The 9,356-nt window shown below is 39.9% G+C and overlaps 1 non-coding gene across 1 annotated transcript; it reads left to right on the plus strand.

The window, feature by feature from the left end:
• The first annotated feature begins 7,869 nt into the window (after nucleotides 1-7,869).
• Nucleotides 7,870-7,976, plus strand: LOC127192473 (U6 spliceosomal RNA). The gene has a single exon (XR_007830960.1). It is a non-coding gene; the product is annotated as a U6 spliceosomal RNA (small nuclear RNA).
• The last annotated feature ends 1,380 nt before the right edge of the window (nucleotides 7,977-9,356 follow it).

A 9,356-nucleotide genomic window follows, 5' to 3' on the forward strand; every position in this document is an offset into this window, starting at 1 on the left:
AACTAAATAATAAAGGAATGTATTTATTTTTAATTAATTAATTTTTTTAAAAAGTCATTTCTTATGTGTAGGGGTGTTTTGCCCAATGTATATCTGTGTACCTGTGCGAAGACCAGAAAGGAATTTCAGATCACTTGGAACTAGAATTATGGTGGTTGTGAACGATCATGTGAGTACAAGGAATCAAATGAGTATCTTCTGGAAGAACAGTTGGTGCTCTTAGTTACCGAACTGTCTTACTCACCCCAGGAATTTATTTTCAAACACTCCTTGGTATGTCTTTAATTTTACTGTTTTTTAAAGACGAAAACAGATTTGCATACTAATGAGATGGATGTGTTGTTGTAATTTTTACAAGAAGAATTACATTTGGCTGAATCTTTGACACTATAATACATAGATAAAGAGTGTCTTCAATGACTTTCACAGTTGATACTTAATTTTTGTTAGTACTAAGAACACCATTCCACATAAACAGATAGTATAAAATAGCAGAAGTGGGCTTAGGACCATTTTAGAAACTATTGGAAATTCTGTCCTAATCACAGGCCAACTTTTATTTAAGAACTGCATTTGTCAGGGCTCTCTAGAACAGTCATTCTTAACTTTCATAATGCTGCAAACATTTAGCACAGTTCCTCATGGTGCAGTGACCCCAGCCATAAAATTATTTCATTGCTACTTCATAACTGTAATTTTGCTACTACTATGAATTGTAATGTAACTATCTGACATGCAACCCCCAAAGGGGTGATTACTTCCAAGTTGAACACTACTTCTTTAGATGAAGAATATGTGTGTATGTGTATGTGTGTGTGTGTGATTACATATATATGTATATACATATAATATAGATAGAGATTGATATAGGAGATAGAAAATAAATTTTAAAACATATAGAATGTGTTCTAGACTGCCTCACACTGAAGAGGCTGAGAATCCAGATGCTCAGTCCCTAAGGCTGGAAGACCTGTAGGGTTTTTGGAGAGCTGCTGGTTGGTAGGTTCTAACATAAGTGAAGGAATGCCCCAGGAGCAGGGTAGATAATCACACCAGGGAGAGTGAGGCCAAGCAGCAGAAAGCAGAGTTTCCTATTTGTATGTTTATTTCTATGGGGTGCCACCAGAACATATGGGACAGAGTTAAAGTACATACTCCAACTTCAAATAATCTGAACAAGAAGATTTCTCCCATGGGTTTCCAGTACTTGGGTTTCAGTTGATTCTATATGTGGTCAAGTTGACAACCAAGATTACCATCACAATGACTTTCATGAAACTCAAATCATATTTTGTTGTTGTTATTGTTTTTCAAGACAAGGTTTCTCTAGGTAGCCTTGGCTGTCCTGGATTCACTTTATAGACAAGATTGGCCTTGAACTCACAACACTCCACTTGTCTCTGCCTCTCTGAGTGCTGGAATTAAAGGCATTAACTTCCAAATCTGGGTTCAAAGTATATTTTTTATCAAACATTCTAACATAATACAAACACTGATTTGGCCCATGCTCCTTAGGCATAATGGGTTTCTAAACATTCTAAACTGTTTTTCCTGTAATTAAGATATGATGCTTCTGCAAAGCAGAAAACTTTAGATTTAGATTGAAAACATAGCATATAACATATAACTAGAATCTGAGCCATAGTGGTTTTGGTAAAATGCTTTGTATAGTGGCTTAAGTATAGGTGTTATATGTTCAGAACCAAGGTTGTAGTAAAGTCAGTTGACAGAACATGGCCAACATATGTCATTGCACATTCAGAAGTCTTTCATGGTTGTCAAGTTGTTTACAACCTCTACATTCAGTTACAGGACTTCATATGTGGTCCTGACCCATGATTTAAGAATCTGTGGTGTGGTAAGCTGTGAGGAAGTCTAAGGTAAAAGAGGAGGGATGGGGGAACAGGAAGATACAAGTGAGGGCATAACAATTGCGATGCAATCTGAATAAATTATTTAAAAAATAAAACTGGAAAAAAAAAGAAAAAGAAAATGGGAAGGCCATTAAGCCACTGGTATTTCTCACTGATAAGTTATGGACTAAATTCTAGAATCAATATGGTCTCACCCCAACCTGCTTGAACAGGTTTAAAAAAATAAAAGAATCTGCGGTCTGTACTTTGGATTGGTAGAGTCCTTGCCTGAAGAGCACCAGTGTGGGCCTGGAGACATGGATCGTGGTAAAGAACATGCCTCAAATCTACAATATCAGTGTTTCTTTGACCGTGCATTGCTGGGATAAGACAGAATTTTGGCTTAAGTCTGGGCCAGATATTCTAGATTTAAAAGCTTACTGTTTAAAATTTAGTTACTTATAGTGGGACCACAGGCAAATTTCTTCCTTATTCTGTGCCTCATTTTACTGATCTCGAACCTTGGTATAATCTTAATATCCATCTCCCAAGACCAGGGTGTGAATTAGTTAGTTTAGGCAGTGTGTATGAAGTACTCAGAGTAGTACATGGTCTACTACAAATACTCCTATCATTGTTATTACTAATAAAAAGAAATAAAATATAGATAAACCCAAAAGGCTCAGATACCAAGCTCTTATAGCTAAGCTTATTTATTAATTAACAGGATGGAATTTAAAAGAATCCCTGATGAGCCTTTTACAAGGAGGAAACTGAGCCATGGGGAAGGGTTTACCCATTTATACATCAAGAGAGTGTCTGGCCAAGAAAAAAATACCAGATTTTCTAGAGCTCTTTCTGTGTCTTGTGTCTCCCATTGATCAAATGAGCAAATATCCTCAAACTCTACCGTTATGACTGAAGTCTCAAATACACTACAGCAGGCTTTCTCCACAGGAGGGCGATGTGAGTGAGAGTCAGGCTGAGAGACAAGCTACTGCTTCTGTGGGAGAGGAGAGAGGAATTTTCACTGGTACTTAAATCTACAGTTGTCAAGGTTTCTGCTTGTGTTTCCCTGGAAGCCAGGCACTTGGCGTTTATGCAGCTTTGAGGCAATTATTCTACAAGAAAGAAAATCTCTTGATCATATTCCTTAATGTTTTCTAAGTGAACATTTGGTATTTAGTGGCTAAGTAAATTTACTTTTCTATAATGAACAAGGTAGATAATTGAAAAACATTTAATACACTGAAGTATGGGTGCCTGATGTCCAAAGGATTATTTAGCTCACAGCTTATGTGCCCAAATTTTTTGGAAAGGCGAACAGATTTCTTTTCTTTCTTTCTTTCTTTCTTTCTTTCTTTCTCTCTTTCTTTCTTTCTTTCTTCTCTTCTCTTCTCTTCTCTTCTCTTCTCTCTCTCTCTTTCTCTGTCTCTCTGTCTCTGTCTCTCTGTCTCTGTCTCTCTCTGTCTCTGTCTCTCTCTCTGTCTCTCTCTCTCTGTCTCTCTGTCTCTCTCTCTCTCAAAAAGAGAGAGGGAGGGAGCTTGCCTAGGATTAACAGCTTTGTTCCCATTAAATGTTAACTAAATATGTGAAGAATTGTTTGTTCTTGTGTGATCAATGGGATAGACAGACATCCTTTTTTTCCAATGGTGAACACACCTGCAGTTTTACAACAATGCCTGCTTTGCACAGAGACTTCTCTCTGCTGGTGAATGCCCACTGGAAGAAATGAATAGACGTTAAATCAATGCTCTCTCTCTCTCTCTCTCTCTCTCTCTCTCTCTCTCTCTCTCTCCTCCTCTCTCCTCATCTCTCTCTCTCTCTCTCTCTCTCTCTCTCTCTCTGTCTCTCTCTCTCTCTGTCTGTCTCTCTGTCTTTCTCTGTCTCTGTCTCTATCTCTGTCTCTCTCTCTCAAAAAAGAAAGAAAGAAAAGAAATCTCTCTCTCTCACACACACAAGTATTGTAGTCAATGTTTTTTAGTGTAGTGCACATAAATATAATAACACATGCCTTTAATTATAGCACTTAGGAATCAAAAAGAGACCAATCTCTGTGAGTTCTGGGTCAGCCTAACTTACATAACAAGTTCCAAAGAAGCTAGGGCTACAAAGTTAGACCCTATCTCAAGAAAAATAAAACAAAACAAAAACCATCTTACCATCGTACGCATAGTAAGCAACAGAAAAGAAACAGCAAAAACAGAAGTGTGCCACGAGAATGGGGCTGGGAAGAATTTCAACAGCCAGTGCTGTGGATGGTAGGCAGTAGAAGAAAGCAAGAGAAATTTCGCACTCTGGTCAAAGTAAATGGGATGTCTATGGGGTTTCTTTGCAGTGACTTTAATTATCCTGTCTTTGTGCTTCAAATCCAAAGGAAAGAAAATTTGAGTTACTGGTCTTGAAGCAGAAGCCAAGCATTGGATTGACCTTCTAAGGCAGTGAGTGGATCTCAACCATCCTAATACTGTTACCCTTTAATATATCTTCTCATTTTCTGGTGACCACCAACCATAAAATTATTTCCATTGCTACATCATAACTGTAATTTTACTACGTTATAAATCATAATGTAAATATGTGTGTTTTCTAATGGTCTTAGATGACCCCTGTGAAAGGGTCATATAACGCCCAAGTGGGTTGTGATCCACAGGTAGAACCTTTGCTCTAAGGCCACGGAGACAATACCATAGACATGGTCAATGTAACAATTCCCAAAAGAAAGGAGATGATTCTAAGCTAGGCAGCAGCCCCAAATGTATCCAAAAATCCAAGTCAAAGATACAACCAAAATCCATTTCTGATTCAAGCTGCTTGCTTCAAACATCATTGATTTCCAGCCCTTATGCACTCCACCTAAGTTCTTTTACACTTTTTACACTTAGAAAATGCTTTCAATTTCTAACCTCTCAAGATGGAATTACACCTAGTGCTTTCCGTGTTATATTTTATAATTTCTCATTACAGTAAGTCTTGGTTGCCCTTTTAGTTATGGTTACTATTGCTGTGATGGCACCTCATGACAAAAGAGCATGTTGGGGAGGAAAGGGTTTACTTAACTTACACTTGCATTTCACTGTTCATTATTGAAGGATGTCAGGACAGGAATTCAAGGTGAGGCCCATAATGTCATCAAGGTACAAATGTACAGATGGGGTAATGTTCTAATGCCATTATGTGGCAGTGTTAGAAACTTAAGAGGGAGGCTGGCTGAAGAAAGTAGGCCAAGTAGGCATGTCTCTGGATGATATGTCATGTCCTCTGAAGTCCTCTCTTAATCTTTACCTCCTGTCTACTATGAGATGAAACACTTGGCTTAATTGCATGTTCTATGATGCTCTTCTTTTCCATAAAGGAACAAAGAACTAAAGAGATCATCTAAAACCATAATGGAAAGGTGTTAGGTTCATATTACAAGAAAACCACTTGCTATTGAGTTCTTATTTACAGAATCTGCACCTGAGAGATCTCAGCTTATAAAACAGCCTCTTTAAAGAAAATGCCAATCATTTTGATTGACAGGTGTTATCCCTTGGGGATTTGATAGCTGCCTCAGTGGATGGTGATCCAGCAACTCTCTGCTTTTCAGCTGAAGCATGGCTGGAAAGCATGAGCTGACTGAACTCATGGATACTGATTCCAATTTCATTTGATTCTCCCAGTGGACAAAAACCAGAGGGGTAGATAAATTGAAGATTGTGGGAGAAAATGTGTTGCTTGATTAAAGAACCAGAAGATGAACAGGCACAATGATTTCCAGTTTTCTCTAGGCCAAATGGGTCACTGCTTTACATGCCCAGAAATAAGCTAAATTCTTTCAAAGGGCCCGTTGGAGGCTTTATCAGAACTCTGCCCCTTCCCCGTAGCACTTACTGTTTCTGTGTAAACCAGACTTCTTACTGCAAATAGTCATGGATCTTGGCTTTTCTATCATACAAGGATGCTCCATTCTGAACACTCCACAGACAAAAAAACCAGAGAGAAAGAGCTGCTCAGAACACCCTTCCACTGTAACACAATCTGTACTTCTTTGCCTCTCAGAGATATGAAGTACACCCCACAACACCTCCAGAGTCAACTGCATTCATCCTGTTTCCATAAATGACCACTTACCACTACATTGCACTTAGGTCCCTCACCTCCCAGATGCAATGACACATAGTACTTTCCACATCATGTTACTAATGGAATGAGCCCTAGCTGTCCACAGTACTAACATGCTCTTGAATGCAACCTATCTCAATATTCTGCTTCTTTGATTTTCTCATTTCACTCAGTGCTTTGTGGAGTCACTTTCTACTGAAGTTTGAGTTTTGATTGCCCCACTAAAGATCATGTATTGAAATTGTGGTTTCCACCTGGTACTGCGAATTAGGTGATAGGAGGATACCAGCTTCATCAGTGCATTAGCCCATTGATGGAATTGTAATTTGGTAGCCTTTCTACAAAGTGGTGGAAAGTATAAAGCGTGGTCTGTTTTATCTCCCTCCTTTCTCTTTCACCCATCCCCATCCCTTTTCATACTTCCTTGAGGTATAAGTAGCACTCAAAGCTACATTGCAAGATCTGTTCTGCCATCATTTAAGATGATTAAGAACTGCTTTTGGCCTGGGCAGAAAGTTCTTTCAGAGTCTGGGAAACAGCTATGGGGATTTCAATGTCACTACACATCTACATAAAAGAAATTGATTTCCTATGTGGATTAGCTTCTGTAAGAAGTCTCTCTCTCTTTTCTTTCCTGTTCCAGGATGTCTGTGTCTCTGTTCATGCAGAACATTATTTTACAAGATAGAAAATATTTTCCCATGCTGTTGTAAATTATTATCGAACAATGGAACTCTTTCTCCGGCCATCATTCCCGTGCCACCTGGCCAGCCTTAGATAAATGGCCTATTGTGGAGGCTCACGGAACTGGATGAATCACGATGTTATCCTGGGAGTATGGCAGCCTGGTACATGGGTGATGGAAAGTCAGAAATTGTGGTCCTGTGATGAGCTCCTGGAGGGGACAGCTTTGCCATGATTAAAGCCCGTCTTGTGGCTGAGTCTGGATAACTCTGTAGGCATAGGTCCAGCTACTCGGGTCTGGGTTTAGATGATAACATTTTCCTCATTGCCTCATTCCAAATAGTTAACTTTTTCCAGGAACAAGACATCCAAAATCCAGTTAGTAGGGACATAAGTGGCACAAGTTTCCTAATTTTACATTAAGTGCTAAGACTCCTTAGGAGGCTGCAGCCCAGGGAGCATGAGCTAGAGCCAGGCTGGGCATTGTAGGGAGCTTAAAACAGACTGACCTACATAGCAAGACCTTATCAGAAGAAAAGTGCCAAGCACGAAACTCCAGGGTACAGCTCTTGTTTGGTAAGTGCAAGGCCCAGGGTTCCATCAAAATAGGAACAAGATTATAGACTATCTGCCACAGACAACATAAAGGAAGAAACATTTTTTTGGCTCTTGAGTTGGGAAGTTTCAGTCCATCATGGCAGGGAGCATATGGAAGAGCCTAGCATCCCATTTGGCCAAGAAAGAGAAAGAGCTCATGTTACTGCTTGCCAGCTTCTTCTAGGAAGCAGAGAGCCCTCTAGTTTCCTCCTTGCCCCTATTTAATTTCCATAATAGGGGATGGTACCACCACACTCAGGGGAGTCTGGCTTCTTCCCTTAGCTAATGTTCCTTGGAAAGGCTTTCACATCCTTAGTGGCATGCTTCATCAATGTTCTAGATGATTCTCAATTCAATGAAGTTATCAGCTTAGGTTAAGTTCCATGGTTGTTTTGAGGGTTGAGATTCCATCATGTCTGTCTGGTGAGCTAGCACCCACTCCACCCCCTTTCCCCTGTCTTTTGATAAGAAACATTGCCTTTTGAGAACATGGTGCCAAGAACATTGGGGAGTAGACTATGAAGAAATTCATCACAAAGCTTGGAGTCTGATGCCTACCTTGTGATCAAATGGACCACTTGAAAACTTTCAAATTTAGGAAATAGAATTTTACATTAAAAAAACCTGTAGGGTGCTCGCTTCGGCAGCACATATACTAAAATTGGAACGATACAGAGAAGATTAGCATGGCCCCTGCGCAAGGATGACACGCAAATTCGTGAAGCGTTCCATATTTTTGAGTGGATAAAGAAACTGTGGTACATATACACTATGGAATACTACTCAGCTATTAAAAACAAGGAATTCCCGAAATTTGTGGATAAATGGATTGAGCTAGAAATGATCATAATGAGTGAGTTAACCCAGAAGCAGAAAGAATCAAATGGTATATACTCACTTATATCTGCATACTAGCCCAAGGGGCATGTCCACGAAAGCCTCACTTACCAGGAAACTGGACAGAGGGGAAGGCAATCCTATTGGGACTCTAAATGAGAGACGCATGGGAGAACAGCAAAATAAAAGGATCCAGAGGGTCCTAGAAATCTACAAGTAGAACAATATGATAGGCAGATTTGGGCCCAGGGGTCTCGCTCAAACTAAGGCACCAGCCAAGTACAATACAGGAGGTAAACTTTAAACCCCTTCCCAGATCTAGCCAATGGTCAGAATATTCTCCACAGTTGAGTGGAGAGTGTGATACGACTTTCTCACATACTCTGGTGCCTCACATTTGACCATGTCCCCTGGAGGGGGAGACCTGGTGGCACTCAGAGGAAGGACAGCAAGTAGCCAAGAAGAGACTTGATACCCTATGAGAATATATAGGGGGACGTAATCCCCCTCAGGAACAGTCATAGGGGAGGGGAATAATGGGAAAATGGGGGGGGGAGGAATGGGAGGATACAAGGGATGGGATAAACATTGAGATGTAACAAGAATAAATTAATAAAAAAAAAAAAGAAAAAATAAAAATAAAACACATTAACACACACACAAAAAAAAAAAAAAAAAAAACCTGTAGGTGATTTAGAATGCTGTTAGTACTGCTGTGTTGTGTAACACTGTCCTCAGAGCATAACAGACATTACTATTTTTAACAGAGCAGCTGTGATTATACACAGGAGCCCTTCAACAAGGTCAGGCCTGTTGATGACTCCCTCATGGAAGGAGAGTACAGGGGAATCATTAGATCGACATCTGGGACTCCAGATACCCCTTTTGGCATTAGTCTTATAGCTTCCTGTGATCTTGCCCAGCTGCCTGTGGTCTCAGCATGTATTGGATTAGATAAGAAGCTGAATATTAGCTGAAGGGCTCTATCTACACAATTGTGGTAAGGTTGCCATTCTGGGATGGCAGGGGTGCAGCTTTTTGAGGGTCATCCACAGTCCTATAAGTAATATCTCAGTCACACTCCCAGTATGTAACCCCAGTGAACCAGAAACGATGGAATGCAACTTGAATCCTATCATTCAGCAGGCAGAGGCATACAGACCTCTGTGCAGTCAAAGCCAACATGGTCTACATAGGAAGTTCTAGGACAGCCAAGGTTATAACATAGAGAGACCTTGTCTCAAAAAATAAAGTAATGTCAATAACTCATTGCATCAAACT

This window comes from Acomys russatus, chromosome 7 (assembly GCF_903995435.1).
Source record: "Acomys russatus chromosome 7, mAcoRus1.1, whole genome shotgun sequence".
Lineage (NCBI taxonomy): Eukaryota > Metazoa > Chordata > Mammalia > Rodentia > Muridae > Acomys > Acomys russatus.